The following is a 27,544-nucleotide window of genomic DNA, read 5'->3' on the forward strand; positions in this document are numbered from 1 at the left end:
TTGAAGAAAATACTAAGTTTTGGTTGGAGGTTAATAAAAAGTAAAATGTAACATTTCTCATCTAGGCCTACGGACCCCCTAATTCCTATCTAGGGAACTGCTTGACAGAGTGGGCTCTCACCATTCATCTCTCGTGGTCCCAAACACCACTCCTTCCAGGAAAGCTCACTTTTGGGTGATTCTTAACAATGATCACAATTGCTACACATTTGATAAGCTTCTCCTAGCTTTCTCGATTCTACTTTTTCCTCTCTCTTCTTCTATCACTGTCACTTGTTCTTTTTGTCCTCACCACTCTGCTCTTTAGTATCACTCTACAAAATACTCAAGTGATACTGAAAGAACTGAGCCATTCAATAAATGAAAATAACATGTGTCACAGCACTTTTCTTAGAAACCATGGATATAAAAAAATATAAAACCAAAAAAATATAAAATGCCAGCTAATTATAATTCTCACAGTACCAAGTACATACAATATAAATTATATTTGCATGTGAGCTAAATTGCCTGTATTTGAGAATATAACATATACAATGTTATTTTCACAAGTTAAATATGTCCCAAAACTTATACATATTGATAAGTTGATGAATGATACCCTAAATTCTTTGACTATTCAAATGGAAAGGAGATATGTTATATTATTATATATACTTAGAATAGTACTCTAATCTTAACAGCTAATTTTTAAGATTTCATTTTGCTTTGATTATGGAACTAATTTGGTGGGTCACATCAGAGTACATCATATGGTAGTAAGGGTAAACACAATTTCATGAAATTTGTTTTATATATTTAAATATGTATGATATATACATATGTTATATATAGCTCCACATATTTGAATGCTGGGTGGTAATGTAAAATATGTATATTTTCTACTGTGAGTCATGGTCAAAAAAAATTTGAAAATCTTAAACATTGCTGGGTCAGCAACAAAATGGGTCAGCAACTATGGAAAAATTTGGTGGGTCCTCAAAAAGTTAAACAGAGAATTACCAAAAAACTCCACAATTTCCCTCTTGGTATATGCCCCAAAGAATTGAAAACAAGGATTCAAGGAAATACATGTACACCCATGTTACAGCAGCTCTAGTCACAACAGCCAAAAGGTGAAAATAGCCCAAATGTTCATTAATGGGTGGCTGAATAAGCAAACTGTGGCCTATCCATACCTATTATTCAGTCAAAAGAAAAAAATGAAGTACTGATACATGCTATGAGAATGAACCTTGAAAACATGATGCCAAGTGGAAGAAGCTAAATACAAAAGGACACATATTACATGATTCCATTTATAAGAAATACCAAACTAGGTAAATTCATAGAGAGAATGCTGATTGGCTGCTGTCCTGGGGTCCAAGAATGGTGAGGTGGGGAAAATCTGCTTAATAGTTAAGGAGTTTCACTCTAGATGAAAATGTTTTTAGACCGAGATAGAGGTGGTGGTTGCACAACATTGTGACTGTACTAAATGCCACTGAATTGTCACTTTAAAATGGTTAACTTTATGTTATGTGAATTTCACCTCAAAAAATTAAAGAAAAAACGTTTTACTGTCTTCCCTCAAGGCTCCTCACTAGGTTGCTTTGCCATGTGCATTGTGTCCACCTGCAGTGCTGCCACATCGCCACCTACTGGTGAAGGAGCCTCCTGTCCTGCTCAGGAATGAAGATGCCTGACTGCCAGGAGAGCCACCCTCACATCAGTAGTTCAAAGCTCAAGTCAAGGCCCATGCTCTTAACTGAGGTGCCAACTGCATGAGTGTCCAGGTGATTCACAGTGATAACCTCCATCACCTTTGAGGTTTGGGCAGGAAGAAGGATGTTTCTAGTCCTGGCCCTGAAATAGGTCTCAAGAAGTCACTGAATGTATCTGTGTACTAACTGAGATCAACACTTCCTACAGCAGGGTTACTGTACGGGTTAATATAAGATAGCATAAGGAATGCACCTACTATAAATAGATGTTCCCAAATGTTAGTTCCATTCCTTATATGGGCTGGACTTAGGAATACCAAACAAGATGACTCTTACCTCCAAGGGGCTCCCCTGCTTCAGAATGTCATTGGAGAAAAGATAAGACTGTGGGTGTTTGGAGCAAAGCAACCGGGATCTGGAGCACACAAGCACAGAACACAGAACAGAAACTAAACATAACGCAGAGCCAAGAGACGAAGCACAGGACCTGGTAAGTGCCGGTGTCTAACAGAAACGGAGGAGAGAAGGAAAGGAAAGACCTAGCAGACATCCTACTTATGTTCCCAATTGAGAGGGGCGGATGCACTGAAACATACATGAGGCAAAGTATTTGTATATTTTTGCAAATGGGCTTGATTATATGTTCTATAAAAATTACATGGAAAGAAGAATGGATTGTGATCGGCAGTTACAAAAAACAACCAGAAAAAACAGACACAAAGCCATGTGCTTTTCAAATTGTGAAGCCAGAGGTGTGAGCAACTCAGAAGGTATAAGCAAGAACATGGAGGGAAGTATCATAAAATTAATTAAAAATAAAATAGTAAGGAAAAATGTCCAGAGAAAAATGCACTGTTCCCATGGCAGATTGTTTGGGCTTTGTAGGGACTTATATAAAGTGGTGTAATTTGGCATTGGAAAACCCCAGAAAACAAAATAAAAACTTCCTACTCATATGCTTCTAGGAATGTTTACAGGATCAGTGTGTGTGTGTGTGGGGGGGGGGGGGGTGTTAGGAAAAACCCCTGTAAGGAGATACAGGAGGCCAGGCTCCCCCAGGTCATTTCAGGGCAAGGGTGTGCCCTGGGCTCTGTCACAGTCACTTCATGCCTCTCCTCTTCAGAGCCTTCCCACTTCCCACACATCAGGGGTGGCTTTGCAGTTATAGTTTATTCATTTGTGATCTGGTGTCCCCTGAGGTCACCAGTGTGTTGGTGGATGGTCACAGCCTTGTTGGGTGGTCAGAACCACTATAGCTGGACAGTGTCAGGTTGGCCAGGTATAGCATCACCCTGCTTCTGACACAGGTCACCTCTTAGAGCCAGACTCATGGAAACACTGAGAAACATAAGAAATGCTGGCTTTGTAAAAAACAAATTGAGAAAAAAAATTTCAACATGTCCCAGGAAGCTGAGTGCCCACAAACAGGCTGCTAGGAGGTCAGGGAAGGCTGACTATGCTTGAAAAGAAGACGGGCATCAGCAAACACCCTCACCCCAGGTTTTGCTTATTAAATTGTCTGCCACCAATGGGAGAGCTCCTGCAGTGGTTAAACATAGGTGTGGAGGGACCTGTAAGAAATCAGAGTCCTTATTCAAATTTTCTATGACTCACAACCTCACCCAACTCCCCTTCTTTACTCAGAGGATGAAAATCATAGCACCTGCAAGATTGCTCGCTAAGCACTGGTTGCAAAATAGACCCTAAGGGCTCTTCTGATCAGGTAGATGACTAACTCTCTCACTACTAAGGTGAAGCATAAATATGTATGTATCAACTGCTCTTCCAATTTAATTAAATATATATATACATATACACATATGTGTATGTACACATGTACACACACACACATTAATTCCTCAGCCAAGTCAGAACAAAACTACTCTTTCCTCGTGGACTTTTAGTTAACAACAAATAACCAACAGCAATAACAAAACAGGGCAAATCTAGTGAAAAATCAGTCTGATTTTCTGTTACATTTTCTGAAGTACCAGCAGTGAGAAAACAGTAGCTCCACTCCAGCCACAGTGGCCTCCTTGCTCAGGGCCTTTGCACTTGCTCTTCTCTCTGCCTTAACTCACTCTGCCCAGACATCCCAATGGTTTGCTCCTTCTCTTTCTTCAGGTCTCCGCTTGTCAATAAGGTATACACTGACCATCATACATAAGGTAAGATTTCATTCCCCTGTCACTGTATGCCCCTTTCCTTGCTTTAATTTATTTAAAACATATCTTACTTTCTAAATAGTACATATTTACTCATTTGTCATCTGCCACTGACCCCTGTGTGAATGTAAGATCTGTGGGGTAGGGGTTATTTCTGTTTAATTCCTTGCTATAATTCTATTCCTCAGAACAATGCAGGCACGAGAGGTGTTCAAGAAATACTGAATAAATGAATGAGTAAAATTTGTTGCAATTTAACTTACTCCATTTCTATCATGTAACATGTGCCTTGTCAACAAGCCAACTAACATCAATATCTACATTAACAAATGCTTACGACAGTACCTCTCTGCTCATCAGCCTTGACAAGCTATGGTCTGTGCTAAATTATACGTCAGGTATGACTGTCTCCAAAATCATTTCATTTTCTCTACTGGTCTCTGAGTGCTGCTGCGGCTATAAGGGCAACATTGCCTTGGTGTCAGGAGCCCTCTGATGGTTTAGGTTAATGTGCCTGTCCAATAATTTGCTTAAGCCCCAAGTCTCTGAACTTGGTTGAACTCTCCATACCCCAATAGAAAGAATGCCAGTTCAGCGGACTAGCAGCCAGACGACCTGGGGTGCTTCTTATCCAAACATGGCATGTGATTGCCGAGGACAAACACAGGGACTGTTTGTGGGGGAGTCCAGGTTGAACCAGGGTAGCAAGTGTAGAATTGAATGTTAGAGCCAAGGATACCCAAGGTGAGAAGAGAGGGAGCACCATGAAGCTGGTCTGGGGAAGTTCTTGCCTTGGACCCACACTGCCTCAGGCTTCTGGAGTAGCCTGCATGAGCAGGGCAGGTCCAGTTAAAAGGAGCTGATGGACATCACCTTTGAGCCTTAACACAGTAAAACATAGGTTTCTGATTTGCAAATCGTTTCTTGCTGGCTGGATTGAAAACAACTTCATTTGTTCATGTTCAGAGTGAAACACTTTAAATGGACTTGACCTTTTGAGAATCATCAGACAGGTAACTTGAAAGGCCTTCTGTGATAAATGTTGCCCAAAGAGAGAAACATTTCAGATTCAGGCTGGTGATACAGAAAACTTATCAGTGGGCAGCTTTCACCTTGTTAATATTTCTAATTAGAGTCCCCATTTACAGATGATGGCTAGACCTTTGGTAATGTGTAGCTCATGAATATTGTTGTTAGTTCTATGACAACACTGATACTGTTCTGATCTGCTAGACATTTTGATTAATGATTTAGATGAAGCCAGAGATTATCATGCTTATCACTTTGGAGAATGATGAGAAGGTGGAGGTAGCTAAACAAAAGCTGGAAACACCCTCTCTGAGGATATCATTGGGAAGTTTCTTGCAGAGGGCACAGGGTTAGGCTACTTCAGGGTCCTTTTTCAAAGCTGACATTTTGTTAATCTGATTCTATTACTGATGAATGTAATATAGGCATTTCTCATAGTAAAGATCCACATGTAAACATCTATCTTCATACATTAACTCTATCAAAATATTGGGACCACATACTTATATTTTACATTTCTTCAACATGAATTTATTATCCAAGATGGGAATTGCATATTTCCCAACACAAGAGAAAAAAAGAAATGTTAAGTATAGATTACTAGTAATTGTTTTCTTACAGCCATCTCTTTTCAGTTTTTTAAAAAAGAGACATTCCTGTTTCATAGGTTTGTTTAATTTACAGCATTAACTGCTTTTTTGCAGGTGAAAAAGCAGGAGGCTATGGAGTCTTACTGTCTAATGATGAATAATCAATAATATTAACAGTTATCATCTTCCTATGTTCCTAAGAGCAGTGGCAAATCGTGAATTTTGACTGTGCCTAATTCTGGCTTTCAAGATGGCATCCTAAGAACAGGGTGAAACAAGAATATATCAGTTTTGTTGTTGTTCCAAGGTTCTTTTGGCACCGACTCTGCTCTAGCAGATGAGCCCACTTTCAATCACAACAATTTGATTAAAAGAATACTACCAGATATCCTTACACAGACTTTGAAAAATAGACCTGTCCTTGAATACTAACGAGTGAGGGGGATAGGGCACCCTTCTACTTCAATTCTATTGAAGAGTTTAGTCCCAGTTTCAAGATTTTGGGACTTTTGTATAGCCACAAAATACTGAGCATTATATTCAGGTAATTGAAAAACATATTTTCAGTGAGCACAATTTTTGTTTTATAATTCACTTTTACAACTATTTAACATTTGTCTGATCCCATAAACTTTATTTCCAACTTGCTAAAATACTGTCATGTTCCAGGAGCAATACTACCTATGGGGCAAAGATGGTAGCTTCTGCAACCCAATATATGTCTAGGTGTGTATTACCTCCACTGTCATGTTTGTTTATATTCTAGATGCACCTGAAAAATATTTATTTTCATAAGGAAAATTATCACTCTCAATGGGACCAAAGAAATGATTAACACTGACAGCAACCAGGTGAAATAGCTTTGCTATGAAATAGTGGCGGTAAGTCAAACATGTTTATAATTCCAGGTGATCAATACTGAAAGGTAGGCTGTGTTGAATAAATCTTTTTAAAAATACAATTTTTATTGATTTCAGAGAGAAAGGGAGAAAGAGACAGAAACATCAATGATGAGAATCACTGATCAGCTTCCCCCTGCACGCCCCCTACTGGGGATCGAGCCCAGAACCTGGGCATGTGCTCTGACCTGGAAATGATCCTGGTTCATAGGTCAAAGCTCAACCACTGAGATACACCGGCTGGGTTGAACAAATCTTAACAGTCATATTTCTCACCCAGCTCCCACAGCCCACTATGCCAGCATGAAAGCATGGGGACAAATACACTGACAATAAAGAGTAATTGCTAAGTTTAGGTTATCTGTTCATCTTCGTCCTCATCAATGGAAAAGAAAGCTTGTACCAAGTGGGATAGGTACTACATAAAATGTTACTTGTGGCTCTGGGATTTCAAGAAATGTTTACTATTCTCTCCAGTGGTTTTCAAACTATTCTTTGAAGAATTTTTTTAGTGGGGTTTCAAGGAAAGAGTTATCCTGACACATTACAAAGGCTTGAGACACACTGGCATAGTGGCAATCATGCCATTTAGAACTGGAAGATCTGTGTTCAAGTTCAACCTCACCAATTGGTAACCCTGAGCAAATCACTTAACTTATCCATACTTCAGCTCCTGCCCATAGAAAAATGAGAACTTGGATACTTGAATAATACTTTCCAATGGATGTGTTAATGAGCCAGATAGGGGAAATCATATATATATATATACACACACACATACATATATATATATATATAAAATAATTGTATCTGTCAATCATACCTCAATAAAGCCTAGATAAAAATACATACCACTTAGGACTATAAGAATGATAGAAAGAGGTAGTGTATGTACATAGCACTTAGTAGGCATCATAATGATATTAAGAGCATAAGTATACTATGATATTATTTATTGAGAGACTGCTACGTGCCAGTAATGATGCTTAGCAGTTTCCATGCATCATCTCATTTAATTCTTATAATAACTGTATGAGTTTATACATTATCCCTCCTTTATAGATTAAAAAATAGAAGTTTAAAGAAACCAAGGTCACTCAGATAATATATACTTGCTTAGCTGAGGAGATGTAATTTTTATGAGATTTAATAGCTATTTTTTTGAGTGAATAAAGACTCATGAACACCTATCCTATTTTCAAAAGAACTAACACATTGATAAGATATTACTATTAAGCTATTAAATACTAGATTGTACAAGCCTAGAAAATAGTCAATGACCCATGCCTAGTTGAGAAGATTATCTTCCTTTGTCTGTTGAATTTTTAAAACATAACACATAAGAAAAGAAATACTGGTAACATTTACAGACTGAACACAAATTGTACCTAACCTTAAAGGGGTTAAATATTTTAATCTAGTAAGAGACACGATAGTTATTAAGTGCCTTCTATGTGCCACATAATGGGCTATTTTACATCCTATTGCACTTAATCCAGACCTCTGTGTGTTTATGAATGAGGTATTGCTCCATTTTAAAGATGGGGAAACTGAGGTTCACCAGGTAAAATTATTACCTAAGGTGGCATAGCCGTAAATGACTTTTGATTCCAGACCCAAGCATAGCTCAACACACAGCATTCCTTTAACTTTGTGTTCTCATCTGTTCTAACATTAGTTAACTGAATGAAAGCAATTCAAAATAATATAATAATAATGTAAAATAATAACAAAAGATTAACATATTTTTTCTTTTCCAATTCTTGCTTTTGGGTACTTGCTTAACATTATCAGTTAAGCATGCAATTAAAAAACTGACCATGAACACTTTCTTTTCACTAGCACAAATGAGTAAAATGAAAAAGCAACCAGATCTCTGAGGACACTTAAAAAAGTATCATACAGTTAACATGAAGTTTTTAAAGTAATTCAGGTCAAAATTAAATAATCATTTTGGCCCTTACTCTGCCAACCAACTTTCTTTACATTTTTTCCCAAAATGGCAAACTTCTTCTTCCTATCATCACCTGGCCACTCCCCTGATGCCTCCCATCCACACTCATCAGGCCACTGTTAGATTCTCCTCTCCTTGCCAAGACCAGTTTAAATTCTACTGGTCACTTAGATAGTGGTCAAACCTTTCCTGTCCATGAAGTGACTACTATGAATATCAATTTTCTGGCCTCTGACTGTATTTAAAGACATCCCTGTTCCATATGGCACTTGGGTATTAGCTTTATTGCTTCTAAATGTGTAGACCATCTCTCTAAAAGGATAAGACTGTCTTTATTGCTTTTCTTTGCCCTCAAAAGCTCTCAATAATTTCATAAGGATGGAAGAGTTTAATTTTTTAAAAGAAAAAAAAAACCCACCAGTCTGTAAATGTTACCAGCATCTTTTTCTTACATGTTATGTTTTAAAAATTTAAGAGGCGAAGAAAGATCATCTTCTCCAACAAGGTACAGATCATTGACTATTTTCTAGGTTTGTATAATCCAGCATTTAATAGCTTAATGGTAATATCTTACCAATGCAGTTTGATATAAGTGGTGTATGTATTACTAATGAACATATTAGTTGCTTTGTAAAGCGGGTCAGTGTTCATGAGTCTTTATTCATTCAACAGACAGCTACTGAGCACCAATTAATTGCTTGGCACCATATCGGACCCTCTGAAAACAATAAATATGGACTTGACACTCAATAGGTTTACTTACAGTTGAGCAACAAGACTAACAGTGATCTCTCAGTATAACAATGGCTCTGACGTAGGTTTGTATAACAATTAGACTCTTTAATAAAACAGAATCAGAGTTATTACCAGGCATCCTCAGGGTTCTCTATCAGTGTTTTTTTATGGGTATGATACCACCTTTTAGGGGTCGTATTTAAACTATTGGAGGCACTTTTGGTAATACTGGTGATATGGGAGGATGCTGCTGACATTTGGGGCACAGGGAAAGGCACTGCCACATGTCCTGCAATGTGTGAAGCTCTCCTCCATGGTGAGGAACTGACTCCTGTCACACCTGACTTACAAGTGCTCCCTTTCATCTCTGGACATGAAAACTTCATTCATAATGATACAAGTTTGGAATTGAACATTTGTACATTTAAACAAAGTCTTTTTGCACAGGTAAAATAGCTTCTAAATTTTCAAGGACTGTAATTACTATGTGTTGAGGGAAGACTGTACTTTTTTGGGTTTGAAGATTTAACAAGAATTAGTCATCAGTTTGGAAAATGATAACATGGAAGGCAATGCCACACCTGGCCCGCATCTGTGTTAGTTTGGCTGGGGGACTGTGAATTCAGGGGGCATGTGAACATTTCAGCACATTTGTCTGTGTAACAGTGTCAGAGTACTGAGGGTGTTAACATTCAGAGTAGTTTACCATGGATGACTTTCCTTACTGTTCTCTTTTATATTATAGATGTCAGATGCAGACACTGGTGTTGAAATATAGATTTTTTTTTCCTAAAAAAATTATTAAGAATAGGTAAGTATTACCTTTGAACTTCATTTCAGAACACTAAGGGAAATATGACCAAAAAAGTTGTTATAAAAGGGGGCATTACTAAGTTGAGAATCATTAGTTCTAGATTCTTGGAGAAATTTAAAGATAATGTTCCTGATATTCAGAGGTCAAATTCCTTCCTGGAGTTGTTTTCCTTTTATCTTTGCAGGCAAAGAAAGGACTGCTGACACAGATGAAGATAGAAAATCTGTTACACTGAAGCTGTTATACTGAAGAAGTTTTACAGCTAGCCTGAGAGAAGCTGTTACACTGAAGAAGTTTTACAGCTAGCCTGAGAGAAAGAAAACATAAATCAAGAGATGAGAAGGAAAGTAAGAAGATACAATAATTTTTACCACCAAGACATGTTTATTAAAAAATAGGAATTCACAGAGTTCTTAAATAAATCCAAGCCCTCAAGTTCTAGCAACACCACTAAACATGTAAACACTATGTGCAGTTTCTTGCAAACTAGGAGTACCTGACACTAAAGGCACTGAATTGGTTAGAGAAGGTGTGCAGGTGACATCTAATTCCCAGGAGTGAGTCTGGTGGTGGGCCCCAGACAGATGGTTCAGCCCTGAGAAGAGATGTAGGCTGAAACATGGGGATAGAGGAGGAACAAGGCAGTAAGCAGCAGAGGGACCAATGCACTAAGAGGGTAGGCCATATGGGAACATTCACATGAAGGTTATAAATAAATTGACCGATTTTATGTTAATATCAAAATTAAAGCCATATATATTCAGTAAATAACTATAATATAGATTAATACTGGGCAGTTCCACAATTCTATTCTTAAGCAATTTTACAATAAGTACAAATAAGATCCTAAGTATTTGCAAGAGGAGAAAATTTTAAATAAATGATGTGCATGTTGATTATTTTGAGGTACATGACTTGGGCTTTGGGATTAATATACAATGATAGGATTGTATATTAATATATGATGTTAGGAATTGAATCACATTGAAATTTCTGGCAACTTTTAAAAAAATTGTTATTGTCAACAGTATTACAAATGTCCATTTCCCTGCTTTACACCCTTTGCACAGCTCCTGCCCCAACCCAGGCCTTCAGCACATTATTCTCTGTATCCATGGGCTATGCATATAAGTTCTTTGGTTAATCTCTTACTGACCTCTCTGCCCCTCTGAGATCTGTCAGTCTGTCCATGCTTCCATGTCTTTGAACCTATTTGTTTGTCAGTTTATTTTGTTCCTTAGATTCTACATTTAAATGAGATCATGTGAAACTTGTCTCTCTGACTGGCTTATTTCGTTAAGCATAATACTCTCCAGCTCCCTCCATGGTGCCTCAAAGGGTAAGAGATCCTTCTTTTTTACAGTTACATAGTATTCCATGGTATAAATGAACCACATCTTTTTTCCACTCATCTACTGATGGGTACTTGGGCTGTTTCCAATTCTTAGTTATTGTCAATAATGCTGCTATGAACATAGAAGTGCATACATTCTTTCTGATTGGTGTTTCAGAATTCTAGAATATATTTCCAGAAGTGAGGTCACTGGGTCAAATGGCAGTTCTATTTTTAATTTTTTGAGGAATCGCTATCTTTTATTTTTAAATTTTTATTTATTGATTTGAGAGAAAGCGGAAGGGAGGGAGAAAAAACAGGAAGGAAGGAAGGAAGGGAGGGAGAGAGAGAGAGAGAACATCAATTTGTTGTTCCACTTATTTATGCATTCATTGTTTGATTCTTTTATGTGCCCTGACCAGGAATTGAACCTGTCACCTTGGTGCATTAGGACGACATTCCAACCAACTGAGCTACCCAGCCAGGACTCTTGGCATCTTAATAAGGCTAAGTAAAATCCCATTGGTTAGCCTAAAAAATCTCATAAAATAATAATTTCAAAAAATTATTTTACTGGGGAGATCGCAACATGGCATCCAGCAGAATGGCAGTGAGGTAAAGAGTGTGAGTGAGAATAGGAGTGAAGGCGGGAGTGTGTGGTGTGTGCGTGGGTCAGTGAGGGACAGTTAGATATCACAGGAGTCTCTGGGGCTGGCAGATCAGGCTCTTCTGGACAGGGAGCCCCTGCTACTGCCACAGGCACTTCTAGCTGAGCTCGGCTCTGGTGTGGAGACCACGCCATCTTGAAGGGGGGAGCAGCAAAGGCCAGGATCACAGCCACACCAATACTCAGACTGGCCTCGTACACCACTGTGAACCCATGCAGTGAGCCTCTCGCCAGCCATAACTCACAAGGGACCACCACCATTCCCATGCAGTGAGTGGAGCACTACCTCACTACGGGCTCCCAGACATCCACAGTGAGTGCACACCAGAGAGACCATCTGCGCTTCCCCACATGGGGTCCTGGACCCCACATTCCAGGATCCTGCACTCCAAGACCCTGCAACCCCATGCTGCGAGTGTGCACCTAAGGCACCTGGAACAGGGCCCCACTCAGGCTCACACTGCCAACACCCGCCAGAGGAACCTAGAGTGACACCCTGCTGTGGGTGCCGAGGCTGTGCAGTGAATTGTATGCCAGAGGGATCTGGGACCCTACAGGGAGTTGCATACCAGAGGAACTGTGCACATGCTCCCATCAACACCGAACGTTTGTACTGGAAAACTAAGGGACCATATCCATGGGGGAAGGAAGTACAACTCAGAGCAGAGACAATAAAGGCGTGAGACTGAAGGCAGACCCAGCCTCTGGGCTAAGGAATCCTGGAACATTAGACTGCTAGCTTCAATGACTTGGAGTTCAGTCAGGTTGCCCAGGGTTAGAAAGAGACAGCAACTGACATTACATAGAAACAAATAGAAAGGGACAACAAAAATGGGGAGACAAAGAAATAATCCCCATAGGAAAGAAAAGGAGGAATTGCCAGAAAAGGAGCTAAATGAAATGGAGGCTCAAACATCTGGATAAGAAATTCACCAACTTGTATAAGAATCAAGAGGAAATGAAGAATGACATAACTGCAATAAAGAACACAATGAAATATTTCAACTTACATTGAAAATTGAGGACCCGGTCAGGGTGTTAGGAAACAGGATAGAAACACCACCCAAGCTGAAGAGCAATGGGAAAAATTAATTAAAAAGCAGGAGAATTTAAGGGAACTTTGGAACAACATGAAATGAAACAACATCTGCATAGTGGGGGTGTCAGAAGGAGAAGAAGCTGAGCAAGGAACAGAAAACCCATTTGAGGAAATAATCTATCCTATCTAATAAAAGAGAAACATGGTAATTAGCCATACATCCGCTACCCTTCCCATTGGCTAATCAGGGCGATATGCAAATTAACTGCCAGCCAAGATGGCGGCTGGCAGCCAGGCAGCTTGAAGCTAACATGAGGCTTGCTTGCTTCAGTGACAGAGGACTCCAACGTTCCCTGCCTGCTGCTGCCGGCCTCTGAGCTTGCAGTTTGAAACATTGTTACAAATATAGAAGCTAAACAAAACCCCAGACACCTGCTTTCAGCCAGCCGGGACCTCAGAGCTGGAGTTGAAACAGTGTTTCGATTATAGAACCCAAACAAACCAGATACCTGCTTTCAGCAGCAGAGGCCTCAGAGCTGGAGCCAGAGCTAAAGCTGGCCCAGAATAAGAAAAAAGAAAAAAAGGAGCAGTTGGGAGCTTCAGTCACCCACCAGCCTGAAAACAGCCCTCAGCCCCTCATCCAGACTGGCCAGGCACCCCAGTGGGGACCCCAACCCTGAAGGGTGTGTGACCAGCTGCAAACAGTCATCCCCTCACCCAGGCTGGTCAGGCACCCCAGTGGGGACCCCCACCCTGATCCAGGACACCCTTCAAGCAAACCAGTCAGCCCCCACCCGTGCACCAGGCCTCTATCCTATATAGTAAAAGGGTAATATGCCTCCCAGCACCGGGATCAGCAGAGGCGCGAGGCCTCCCAGCACCGGGATCAGCGGAGCCAAGAGGCCTCCCAGCACCGGGATCAGTGAGACAGGGGGCAGCGCCCAAACCCCCTGATCAGCCCTGCTCTGTGCCTGATAGGGGGGAGCTCCCTAAACCCCTGATCGCCCTGCGGCTCTGTGTGGGACAGGGTGCAGCGCCCCAACCCCCTGACAGTCCCTGCTCTGTGTGTGACAGGGTGGGACGCCCCAACACCCCCCCCCCCCACGGGCCCTGCTCTGTGTGTGATGGGGTAGAGCCATAACCTCCCCATCGGCCCTGCCCTGAGTGTGAGAGTGGCGGCGCCCCAACACCCTGATTGGCCCTGCTCTGTGGGTGATAGAGGGCAGCGCCCCAACCCCCTGATCCGCCCTGCTCTGTGCGTGACAGGGGGGAGCTCCTCAACCCCCCTGATGGGCCCTGCTCTGTGTGTGACTGGGGGCAGCGACCCAACCCCCTGATTGGCCCTGCTCTGTGCATGACAGGGGGTGGCGCCACAACCTCCCCATCAACCCTGCCTTGAGTGTGACAGGGGGCGGTGCCCCAACCCCCCAATCGGCCCTACCCTGAGCGTGACTGAGGGTGGCATCGCAACCTCCCGATCCGTCCTGCTCTGTGCATGACAGGGGGCGGCGCCCCAACTCCCCAATCAGCCCTGCTCTGAGCCCGACCAGGGGCTGCACCTAGGGATTGGGCCTGTCCTCTGCCACCCGGGAGCAGGCCTAAGCCAGCAAGTCGTTATCTCCCGAGGAGTCCCAGACTGTGAGAGGGCACAGGCCGGGCTGGTGGACCCGCCCTCCCCCCCTCTACTTTTATATAATAAAAGCCTAATACACAAATCAACCAAATGGTTGAATGACCTGTCGCTATGACTCGCAATGACCACCAGGGGGCAGATGCTTAATGCAGGAGCTGCCTCCTGGTGGTCAGTGCGTTCCCACAGGAGGAGTGTTGCTTAGCCAGAAGCCGGGCTCACAGCTGGCAAGCACAGCGGCAGTGGCGGTAAGGAGCGAGGGGTCCTGGACTTGAGAGGGTGCAGGCTGGGCTGAGATACCCACCTGGTACATGAATCTTGTGTAGTCTCTATATATAAAAAGGCTAATATGCAAACTGTCCCCTCAGGAGTTTGACCACTCACTATGATGTGTGCTGACCATCAGGGGATGACATGTGATGACCACCAGGGGATGACCCAGAACGAAGGAAGACGTCATCTGGCAGCCGGTAGTCAGGGAAGGAATTCCCCAGAAGCAGCCGAAAGGACCCAATCAGCCCTGATTGCTGGCCAGGCCAAGGGACCCTACCTACCTGTTCACGAATTTCATGCACCGGGCCTCTAGTTTATAATAATAAAAGTGTAATATGCTAATTATACCAGGCAGCCAAACAACCTTCCAGACGTCATTCTGGACATCCTTCCAGATGAAGCTGTGGAGGCAGGGCTGAGGCAGAGGGGGTGAGGGGCGAACAGGCATGCAGGTGAGCAGTTAAGGATGATCAGGCAGGCGAGTGGCTAGGGGTGATCAGGCAGGCAGATGAGCAGTTAGGGGCAATCAGACAAGCAGATGAGTGGTTGGGGAAATCAGGCAGGCAAGCAGAGTAGTTAGGGATGGTCAAACAGGCAGGTGAGTGGTTAGGGTGATGAGGCAGGCAGGCAGAGGCAATTAAGGCAGGTGAGTGGTTAGAGGTGATCAGGAAGGCATGCGGAGTGGTTAGGGGCGATCATGTAGAGTGGTTAGGGCAATCAGGCAGGCAGGCAGAGTAGTTAGGGGCAACTAAACAGGTAGGTTAGGGGCGGTGAGGCAGGTAGGCAAGGGGTTAAGGCAGGGGAGTGGTTAGGGGTGATCAGGCAGGCAGACTGGTTAGGGGTGATGAGGCAGGCAGGTGAGTGGTTAGGGGCAATGAGGCAGGCAGGCAGGTAAGCAGTTAGGAGCCAGCAGTGCAGGATTGCAAGAGGGATGTATCCCTGCAGGATCGGGCCTATACCGGCAGTCAGACATCCCCCTGAGGGGCCCGGATTATGAAAAGGTACAGGCCAGGCTGAGGGACTTGCCCCCATGCATAAATTTTGTGCACTGGGCCTCTAATATATATATATATGGCTAAATGACTGACCATCCATCTGTCCGACCAACTGACCAGCCTGTACATATGTCGCACACTAGCAATTTAAAAATAAACGCAGAAGGAGAGGTTGTTCTGATTCTAAAAACTGATTTATCCCTGTCTGGCACTGGCCTCCCATTTAAATTAATTCGAAGACAGTTTCCTATGATGCCAGCATTTGTGATGACTATTAATAAATCACAATGACAAACTCAAGACAGAGTAGGAATATTCCTATTTGAACCCGTTTTCAGACATGGTCAGTTATATGTTGCTTTTTCTTGAGTTCAAAGAGCATGTGACATTAAAGTTCTAATTACTTTATCACAAGGGAAATTAGTCAAGGACTCTGAAAGTGTTTTTACTCTTAATGTGGTATGCAGGGAGATATTAGAATAAGTTTAATCAATTTATCAGTCATTGTTTTTATCAATGTTGTTTTTATATCATGTTTTTGTTGTTTTTATATGTCTTTGTTGTTACATCATGTTATTGTTTATTTATTAATCAATTTATATATTATGTTCATATGCATTTTACTAATTTTCTTTCATCTCTGAATCTTCTATTATAGAGAAAAGGCAAATAGCAATATTAAAATATTTCTTCTAATTAATTTCCTTTCAATGTGCACGAATCCATGCACTGGGCTACTAGTGACATTAAACTTCCCTGACTTGGAGAAGAACAAAGTCACAAAAGCATGGAGAGTCCCAAACAAGATGAACCCAAAACGACCCACACCAAGACATGTCATAATTACATGGAAAATGTTAACGACTTAGAAAGAATTTTAAGGGCTGCAAGAGAGATACAGAAAGTTACCTACAAGGGAACTCCCATTAGACTATCAAACGATTTCTCAACAGAAACATATCGGGCCAAAAGGGAATGGAATGAAGTACACAAAGTAATGAAAAGCAAGGGACTGGATCTAGGAATACTCTATCCAGCAAGGCTATCATTCAAAATTGAAGGTGAAATAAGGAACTTCACAGACAAAAACAGGCTAAGGAAGTTTATTATTACCACCAAACCAGCAATGCAAGAAATCCTACAGAGACTGTATAAGAAGAAGGAATAGAAAGAGGGGAAGAAACACAAACATTAAGAATAAAAATGGCAACAAATAAGTACCTATCAATAATAACCTTAAACATATATAGATTAAATGCTCCAATCAAAAGACATAGAGTGGCTGAACGGATAAGAAAACATGATCCATATATATGCTGTCTACAAGAGACCTACCTTTAAAACAAGGACTCACACAGACGGAAAGTGAAAGAATGGAAAAAGTTTTTCAGGCAAATGGAAATGAAAAAAAACACACAAAAACCCCAAACCCCCCCCAAAACCCTGGGGTAGCAATACTTATATCTGACAAAAATAGACCTCAAAGTGAAGGCCATAGCAAGAGATAAAGAAGGTCACTTCATAATACTAAAGGATCGATACAATAAGAGATATTACTCTGGTAAACATATATATACCCAATACAGGTGCACCCAAATATATAAAAAACTTCTGAAAGATATCAAGGGAGAGATCAACAGCAACACAATCATAGTAGGTAACTTTTATACCCCATTGACATCACTGGATAAATCTCCTAGACAAAAAAATCAACAACGAAACAACAATCCTATATAACTCACTAGATCAGATAGAACTAATTGACATCTTCAGAATACTTCACCCCAAAGATATGGAATATACATTCTTCTCAAGTGCATATGGGATATGTCCAAAGAGAGTATATATTAGGACACAGGCTAAGTCTCTCCAAATTCAAGAAGATTGAAATTATACCAAGCATCTTCTCAGATCACAATGGCATAAAATTAGAAATTAACTGCAATAAAAACAATAAAAAAGAAGCAAAAATATGGAGGATAAATAGCATGCTATTAAACAATAAATGGGCTACCAAAGAAAACAAAGAAGAAATAAAATACATCCTGGAAACAAATGACAATGAAAACACAACAATCCAAAATATATGGGACACAGTGAAAGTAATCCTAAGAAGGAAGTTCATAGCACTACAGGCCGACTTCAAAAACAAACAAACAAACAAATACCAAGAAAAACCGGTAATGTTACCTAAGCCTACAACTTAAAGAAATAGAAAGAGAGCAACAAGAAAAGCCCAGAATGAGTAAAAGGAAGGAAATACTAAATATCAGAGCAGAAATAAATGACATAGAGACCAAAAAACAAAACAAACAAACAAAAAAACAATATGGAAAATCAATAGATCTAAGAGCTGGTTCTTTGAAAGGATTAACAAGATTGATGAATTTCAAGCCAAGCTCACCAAGAAACAGAAAGAGGACTCAAATGAACAAAATCACAAATGAAAGAGGTGAAGTAACCACTGACCAAACAGAAATACAAAGGATTGTAAAAAAAAAAAAAAAAAAAAAAAAAAAAAAAAAAAAAAAAAGACTACGAGCAACTCTTTCCCAACAAACCAAAATGGACCTGTTGCTAGAAAAACAGAATCTTTCAAAACTCAATCAGGATGAATCAGAAAAACCTGAATAGGCTGATAATAACTGATGAAATTGAAGCAGTAATCAAAAAACTTCGAGAAAACAAAAGCCCAGGTCTGGATGGCTTCACAGTGGAGTTTTACCAAACATTCAAAGAAGAACTAACACCTACTCTCCTCAGACTATTCCAAAAAAATTCAAGCGAAAGGAACACTTCCAAACTCTTTCTATGAAGTGAACATTACCCTAATCCAAAAACCAGATAAAGACACTACAAAGAAAGAATTACAGGCCAATATCCCTGATAAATATAGATGCTGAAATCCTCAACAAAATTCTAGCAAATCAGATCCAGCATTACATTAAAAAGATCATACACCATGACCAAATGGGATTTATTCCAGGGATACAAGACTGATACAATATCCACAAATCATGATATATTACATAAACAAATTGAGAGACAAAAACCACAGAATTATATCAATGGATGCAGAAAAAGCATTTGACAAAATCCAACACCCTTTCTTAATAAAAACTCTGAGCAGATTTGGGAATATAGGGGTCATACTTCAATATAATAAAAGCCTTATATGACAAATCATATTCAATGGACAAAAACTAAAACCATTTCCCCTAAGTACAGTAACAAGACAGGGATGCCCACTTTACAACTCCTGTTTGACATAGTACTGAAAGTGCTAGCCATATTGAACTGACAAGAAGAAGAAATAAAAAATATCCAAATTGAAAAAGAAGTAAAACTGTCATTATTCACAGATGACATGATATTGTACATAGAAAACCCTAAAAACTCCCGACCAAAACTACTAGATTTAATAAATGAATTTTGCAATATAGCAGGATTCAAAATTATCACCCAGAAACCTATGGCATTTTTATACAACAATAATGAACTCACAGAAAGAGAAACTAAAAGATAATCCTATTAACTATTGCAACAAAAAATTAAAATACCTAGGAATAAACTTAACTAAGGAGGTAAAAGACCTGTACTCAGAAAACTATAGGGCGTTGAAAAAAGGAGATAGAGGAAGACATAAACAAATGGGAGAATATACCGTGTTCATGGATTGGTAGAATCAACATCATTAAAATGTCCATACTACTCACAGATACCTATAGATTCAATGCAATTTCTATTAAAATACCAACAGCATATTTCACAGACCTAGAATAAACTCTCAGAAAAAAAAAAAAGGCATAAAAACAGATTCTGAATAGCCAAAGCAATCCTGAGAAAGAAGAACAAAGTTGGAGGGATCACAATATCAGATATCAAGCTATATTACAAAGCCACTGTTCTCAAAACAGCCTGGTACTGGCACAAGAACAGACATATAGACCAATGGAACAGAACAGAGACCCCAAAAATCAACCCAAGCCATCATGCTCAAGTAATGTTTGACAAAGGAGGCAAGAGCATACAGTGGAGTCAAGACAGTCTCTTCAATCAATGGTGCTGGAAAAATTGGACAGATGCATGCAAAAAAGAAAATGAAACTAGACCATTAACTTACACCATACACAAAAATAAACTCAAAATGGATAAAGGACTTAAATGTAAGATGGGAAACCATAAAAATCTTAGAAGAATCCATAGGCAGCAAAATATCAGACATACCTTGTAGCAATATGTTTACTGATACAACTACTAGGACAATGGAAACTAAGAAGAAAATAAACAAATGGGACTACATCAAAATAAAAAAGCTTCTGTACAGCAAAAGAAACCATCAGCAAAATAACAAGAGATCCCACTGCATGGGAGAACATATTTGCCAATGTTACATCTGATAAGTGTTTAATCTCCAAAATGTATAGGGAACTCATACAACTTAAGAAAAGGAAGATAACAATCCAATTAAAAAAATGGGCAAAGGACCTAAACAGACACTTCTCGAAAGTGGACATATAGAAGGCCAAGAAGTGTATGAAAAATACTCAAAGTCATTAATCACCTGAGAGATGCAAATCAAAATAACATTGAGATACCACCACACACCTGTCAGAATTGCTATCATAAATAAATGACAAGTGCTGGTGAGGCTGTGGAGAAAAGGGAACCCTTGTACACTGCTGGTAGAAAAGCAGACTGGTGAAGCCGCTGTGGAAAACAGTATGGAGTTTCCTCAAAAATTTAAAAAATGGAACTCCCATTTGACCCAGTAATTCTACTCCTAGGACTATATCCCAAGAAATCAGAAACATCAATCAGAAAGAATACATGCACCCCTATGTTCATAGCAGCACAATTTACAATAGCTAAGTTTTGGAAACAGCCTAAGTGCCCATCAGCAGATGAAGGAATAAAACAGTTATGGTACATTTAAACCATGGAATACTATGCAGCTATAAAAAAGAAAGAACTCTTACCATTTGCAACAGCATCGATGGACCTGGAGAGTTATTATGTTATGTCAAATAAGTCAGTCATAGAAAGATAAGTATCACATGATCTCACTCATTTGTGGAATATAATGAACAACATACTAGTAAACTGATGAACAAAAATAGATTCTAGAGACATAGAAGCATCGAACAGACCTTCAAACCTCAGAGAGAAGGCAGGGCTGGGGGTGGCGGGTAAGTGTGATCAACCAAAGAACTTGTATGTATATAAGCATAACCAATGGACACAGACAATGGGGAGGGGGTGAAGGCCTGTGCTGGTGCGTGGGGGTAGGCTGGGAGAGATCAACAGGGAACAAAGGGGACATGTGCAATACTTTCAACAATAAGGAATTTTTAAAAATTATTTTACTGGGAAGAAAAGGAAAATGCTATACACAAAAATGGTTAATATATCATTTTATATACAAATCTAACCCTGACTATTTTGGAATAGAAGATAATGTCTCTTTTTTGAGACATTAAAATAATTTGATTTTTCTTTTTTAAAATAAAAAGGTCGATTGAGTTTAAGAAAGGTGATCAATCCTAACTGTTTGTCATTTTTTATCTTTTTGCTGCATGGATTTGAGACTGCTTCTAAGCTCAAGATCATCATGGGCTGCTGCCCCTTTCTGAAGTGACTTGAGTCCTCCTGCTGCTGCCAGAGGGCGTAACTAAGCAAAGATAACTTGTGCAATGATGCCACTCGTCTGGGCCCTGACATGACACAGCTGTTGACACTCATTAATGTTTAGGTGACTATATTTGATTTTGTGTTCTCAAGGTGCTCTTCCAATTTCACCATATAACTCACATTCTAGAATATTCTGGGAGAAAAAGTGACCTCCAGGGGGAGCATTTGTCATGTACAAATAGTTAATCATCAAGGCCAGTAAGTATATTTTCCCCTGGCCTCTGCTCTTAAAAGATTTCATTCTACATGATTAAGAATTAACTCAAAATCCTATATAATAAAACCCTAATATGCAAATTGACCAAACAGCGGAATGACCAGTGCACTGACCACCAGGGGGCAGATGCTCAACGTAGGAGCTGCACCCTGGTGGTCAATGTGCTCCCACAAGGGGAGGGCCACTCAGCCAGAAGCTGGACTCATGGCTGGCGAGAGCAGCAGTGGTGGTAGGAGCCTCTCCCGCCTCCGTGGCAGCGCCAAGGACCTCCCCCGAGTGGTCCCAGACTGCGAGAGGGTGCAGGCTGGGCTGAGGAACCCCTCCCTCCCCCCGCCAGTGCATGAATGTCGTGCACTGGGCCTTTAGTATAGTCATATGCAAGGCTGGATGAGGATGTCAGCACACCCTTGGGAGTAAAGATTCTCAGTTAAAAGCTACCCTAGAGACAAGCAAGAAAGCATGCCAGATAGGTTTCCAGTGATGTACTTTCCCCTCTCCAGAGGAAACACAAAGTCAGAAAATATTCAGGAAGCAAAATACAATCTAGATAGTTTAGAAAGAATCTAGAAGTAATTATCAGAAAATGGCATGGTAATTTCAAGGAAAAATATAATTTAGGCCTCATCCACTTATGAAAGCTGAATTGTATAAGATAATTGCAACTCCTGGTATGGGGTAATGCATTGTAAAATTCTAAGAGATAATTACATAACAATAGCAGTTGGTATGAGATCATGCATTCTAATTTAATGACCACATGACTATCTTACCTTGAAGATTTATATCCCTTAGATGTCTTAAGCACAGAAAAAATAACCCATTTTAGAAATTGGGAAACAGAGGCTCTGAAAAATCACTTCCTCCTTTAAAATGGGTGGTATAACATCAAGAGGACAGTCCATTCCAGATGTTTGAAGGACCAGTGATTTACCTTTAGGACAGTTAGCTGGTGACATGCTCCCTTCACGCTGTCCATGTGGACATGGCAGACTCCAAGCTTAGACATAAGTGAGCATACACTCCCTGAGGGAGGCACAGTGACAAGATGCCCCTGAGTACAGGGTCCATGGCCCAGGTATGAATCCTGCTTTGTCACCTCCTAGCCATATGACTGGGAAGGCTACTACTCACTCCCCCTACCCCGACCCCTCCATCCTGTGCCTCAGTTTTCTATAAAGTGAGGTACCAAGTGTGGATTATATTAATCCACAGTGAAAAATAAAAAAGGCCATACATACATCCCTATACTTATTGTAAGTGCTGGCATGTTCTCTCTTCATCAAATATACAATAAACAAACTCAGGACTGTCGCTGCGGAATGGAAACAGGAAACAGAGTCATCTCCTCACCTCCCAACCTCCACCCAAATGTTTTAAAAAGGGTTTACACTACTTCATGGATTGATGTTTCATACACCAGCAAAGAGAAATAGGTCCTCACCTAAGAATCATGTGCTGACCAAGGCAGCAGGGGAAGAGCATGGGCCTGTGGGTGCTCTCAGACTCCAGCCTCCCATTACACCACAGGGGCAAACCTGCACCATCTTTACATCTTCTGAGCCCTTCACTATTTAATTTAGCCCTTGATTATTTGCCTGGGTAAATTTTTTTTTAAACAAAAACTATTGTGTTTTTCTGTTCTTCCTTCATATTGAGAAAAAATAAAAGGTTGCAGAAGGTCATAAAAGGTTGCTTGCGGGAATAATTCTCAAGATTAACTTTCTCATCCTATTTAATAAAAGGCTAATATGCAAATACACTGAACAGTGGAATGACCGGTTGCTATGACGTACACTGACCACCAGGGGACAGATGCTTAATGCAGGAGCTGCCCCCTGGTGGTCAGTGCGCTCCACTGGGGGAGCACCACTCAGACAGAAGCCTGACTAACCACTATAAGTGCAGCGGCAGTGGAGGGAGCCTCTCCCGCCTCCATGGCAGCACTAAGGATGTCCGACTGCCGCAGTTGGAAATCCCCTGAGGGGTCCCAGACTGCGAGAGGGCACAGGCTGGGCTGAGGAACCCCCCTCCCCCCAATGCATGAATGTCGTGCACTGGGCCTCTAGTAATATATAAGAAAAATCACTTCTGTTACAATTTACCTTTTACATTTTTTTTCTATTTTGTAATACTGAAATACCAGGTACACCAGTTAATAATGCGGATTTTTTTCAATAGATGGAGTTATACATATGTAGATATATATGCAATTTGATATGTATGCTATTTTGTTGTATTGACATCAAGCTTCAAAACTTCATATGTCAAATTTGCTGAAGGTGTTAACATCATAGATATTTTTATGCTTAAAAATGTCGAATTTCTTGCAAAAAAAAAGAGCATTTGTAGGAAGTTATAATTCATTACTTTATTTTGAAGAAAAGTGCTGCTGAAAGTTGTCGTATACTTTGGGAAGCTTATGGTGAACATGCACCATCTCAAGAGACTTGTGAACGCTGGTTTAAACGCTTTAAAAGTGATGATTTTGATGTGAAAGACAAAGAACGTCCAGGTCAACTGAAAAAGTTTGAAGAACAACAATTACAAGCATTATTGGATGAAGATGCATGTCAAACTCAGAAACAACTTGCAGACGCAAACAATTTCTGATCATTTATAAGCAATGGGAAAGATTTTAAAGGAAGAAAAATGGGTGCTACATCAACTGAATGAAAGACAAATGGAAAACTGAAAAGTCATCAGTAAAATGTTGCTTCAAAAGCACACAAAAAAGTCTTTTTGCATCGAATTGTGACTGGTGATGAAAAGTGGATTTATTTTGAGAATCCCAAATGCACAAAACCATGGGTTGATCCAGGTCAACCATCAACATTGACTGCAAGGCCAAATTGCTTCAGAAAGAAGACAATGCTCTGCATTTGGTGGGATCAGGAAGGTGTGGTGTATTATGAGCTTCTAAAACCAGGTGAAACCATTAATACTGATTGCTACCAACAACAAAGAATCAATTTGAAACATGTTTTGATCATGAAACGACCAGAATGTGCCAGAAGACACAGCAAAGTAATTTTATTTCATAATGATGCACCATCACACACTTCCAAACCAGTTAAACACACGTTAAAAGATCTTACCTGGGAAGTATTAACCCACCCACTGTCACCAGACCTTGTTCTTTCAGATTACCACTTGTTCCGATCGATGGCACACACTTTTAAATGTTTCTGAGAAACACTTTAAAACATATGAAGAAGTGGAAAATTGGGTCTCTAAACGGTTTGCCTCAAAACAAGAAAAATTCTGTTGGGATGGTATCCACAAATTACCTGAAAGATGGGGGAAATGTGTAGCTAACAATGGACATTATTTTGAATAAAGCACTTTTGATGTTTTTCTTGAAATTATCATGTTTTCTTTGATTACAGAATCCACATTATTAACCTGTACACCTGGTATTCATATATCATTAGGTTGTTTAAGTATCAGTACAGAGCTGATGTGAATCTATCCTATATAATAAAAGGCTAATATGCAAATAGACCAAATAGTGGAATGACCGGTTGCTATGATGTGCACTGACCACCAGGGGTCAGACGCTCAACACAGGAACTGCTCCCTGGTGATCAGTGTGCTCCCACAACGGCATAACCGCTTAGCCAGAAGCCAGGCTCTTGGCTGGTGACCATAGCAGCAGTGGCGGGAGCCTCTCCCGCCTCTGCGACAGGCGGGCAGTAAGAATCGAGGGGTCCTGGACTGTGAGAGCCCTGGACTGCGAGAGGGATGTCTGACTGCCGGCTTAGGCCCGATCCCCAGGTGGACATCCCCTGAGGGGTCCTGGTCTGCGAGAATGCGCAGACCGGACTGAGGGACCCCCTTCCCCCACTCCTCCCAGTGCACAAATGTTGTGTGCCGGGCCTCTAGTCCTATCTAATAAAAGAGAAACATGGTAATTAGCGTACGACCGCTACCCTTCCCATTGGCTAATCAGCGAGATATGCAAATTAACTGCCAGCCAAGATGGCGGCCGGCAGCCAGGCAGCTTGAAACTAACATGAGGCTTGCTTGCTTCAGTGACAGAGGAAACCAACGTTCCCCGCCTGCCTTGCCGGCCTCTGAGCCTGCAGTTTAAGAAACATAGTAACAAATATAGAAGCTAAACAAAACCCCAGAACCCTGCTTTCAGTGAGCCCGGGATTTCAGAGCTGGAGTTACATTGTTTAGATTATAGAACCGAAACAAACCAGATACCTTCTTTCAGCAGCAGAAGCCTCAGAGCTGGAGCCAGAGCTAAAGCTGGCCCAGAATAAAAAAAAAGAAGAAAAAAAGGACCAGTTGAGAGCTTCAGTCGGCCTGAAAACAGCCCTCAGCCCCTCACCCAGAGTGGCCAGGCACCCCAGTGGGGACCCCCACCCTGAGGGGTGTGTGACCAGCTGCAAACAGCCATCATCCCCTCACCCAGGCTGGCCAGCCACCCCAGTGGGGAACCCCACCCTGATCCAGGACACCCTTCAGGGCAAACCAACCAGCCCCACTCATGCACCAGGCCTCTATCCTATATAGTAAAAGGGTAATATGCCTCCCAGCACCAGGATCAGCAGAGCCGCGAGGCCTCCCAGCACCGGGATCAGTGTGACAGGGGGCAGCGCCCAAACCCCCTGATCGCCCTGCAGCTCTGTGTGTGACAGGGGGTGGGGCCACAACCTCCCTATCCACCCTGCTCTGTTAGTGACAGGGGAAGGCACCCCAACCCCCTGATCAGCCCTGCTCTGTGCCTGATACGGGGGAGCTCCCCAACCCCCTGATCGCCCTGCGGCTCTGTGTGTGACAGAGTGCGGCACCCCAAACCCCACCCCTGTCACGGGCCCTGCTCTGTGTGTGACAGGGTAGAGCCATAACCTCCCCATCAGCCCTGCCCTGAGTGTGAGAGTGGCGGCACCCCAACCCCCTGATCGGCCCTGCTCTGTGGGTGATAGAGGGTGGTGGCCCAACCCCCTGATCCGCCCTGCTCTGTGTGTGACAGGGGGAGGTGCCCCAACTCCCCTATCAGCCCTACTCTGTGAGTGACAGGGGGGAGCTCCCCAACCCCCTGATGGGCCCTGGTCTGTGCGTGACAGGGGGGAGCTCCCCAACCCCCTGATCAACCCTGCTCTGTGTGTGACAGGGTAAGGAGCCCCAACCCCCCTGATGGGCCCTGCTCTGTGCGTGACAGGGGGCAGCGCCCCAACCCCCGGATTGGCCCTGCTCTGTGCGTGAAAGGGGGCAGCGCCCCAACCCCCGGATTGGCCCTGCTCTGTGCGTGACTGGGGTGGCACCGCAACCTCCCCATCGACCCTGCCTTGAGTGTGACAGGGGGCAGTGCCCCAATCCCCCAATCGGCCCTACCCTGAGCGTGACTGAGGGTGGCATCGCAACCTCCCAAACCGCCCTGCTCTGTGCATGACGGGGCGGCGCCCCAACTCCCCAATCGGCCCTGCTCTGAGCCCGACCAGGGGCTGCACCTAGGGATTGGGCCTGCCCTCTGCCACCCGGGAGCAGGCCTAAGCCAGCAGGGCCTTATCTCCCGAGGGGTCCCAGACTGCGAGAGGGCACAGGCCAGGCTGAGGGACTCCCCCTTCCCCCCGAGTGCACAAATTTTTGTGCACCGGGCCTCTAGTATATATATAAAAGGCTAAGTGACCGACCATCTCTCCATCTGACTGTCCGATTGACTGACCGGCTAGTACATATGATGCACACTGGCAATTTAAAAATAAATATTGACTCACAATGCGCGATACATATAAAGCCCTCGGAATGGATATTATTGAGATCCCCCATGAAATGATTTGTAATGGATCTATTATTGAAGC

General features: G+C 41.9%; 1 protein-coding gene and 1 long non-coding RNA gene across 21 annotated transcripts in view; one reads left to right on the forward strand and one right to left on the reverse strand.

The window, feature by feature from the left end:
- FRY (FRY microtubule binding protein) overlaps positions 1-27,544 on the reverse strand; it is a 611,006-nt gene that overhangs the window by 418,961 nt on the left and 164,501 nt on the right. The gene's annotated exons all lie outside the window — the stretch shown is intronic.
- Positions 2,028-11,035, forward strand: LOC118651009. Its single transcript, XR_004966084.1, has 5 exons — positions 2,028-2,193; positions 3,828-3,871; positions 6,254-6,368; positions 9,821-9,886; positions 10,074-11,035. It is a non-coding gene; the product is annotated as an uncharacterized LOC118651009 (long non-coding RNA).

This window comes from Myotis myotis, unplaced genomic scaffold (genome assembly GCF_014108235.1).
Source record: "Myotis myotis isolate mMyoMyo1 unplaced genomic scaffold, mMyoMyo1.p scaffold_m19_p_3, whole genome shotgun sequence".
Taxonomy (NCBI): domain Eukaryota; kingdom Metazoa; phylum Chordata; class Mammalia; order Chiroptera; family Vespertilionidae; genus Myotis; species Myotis myotis.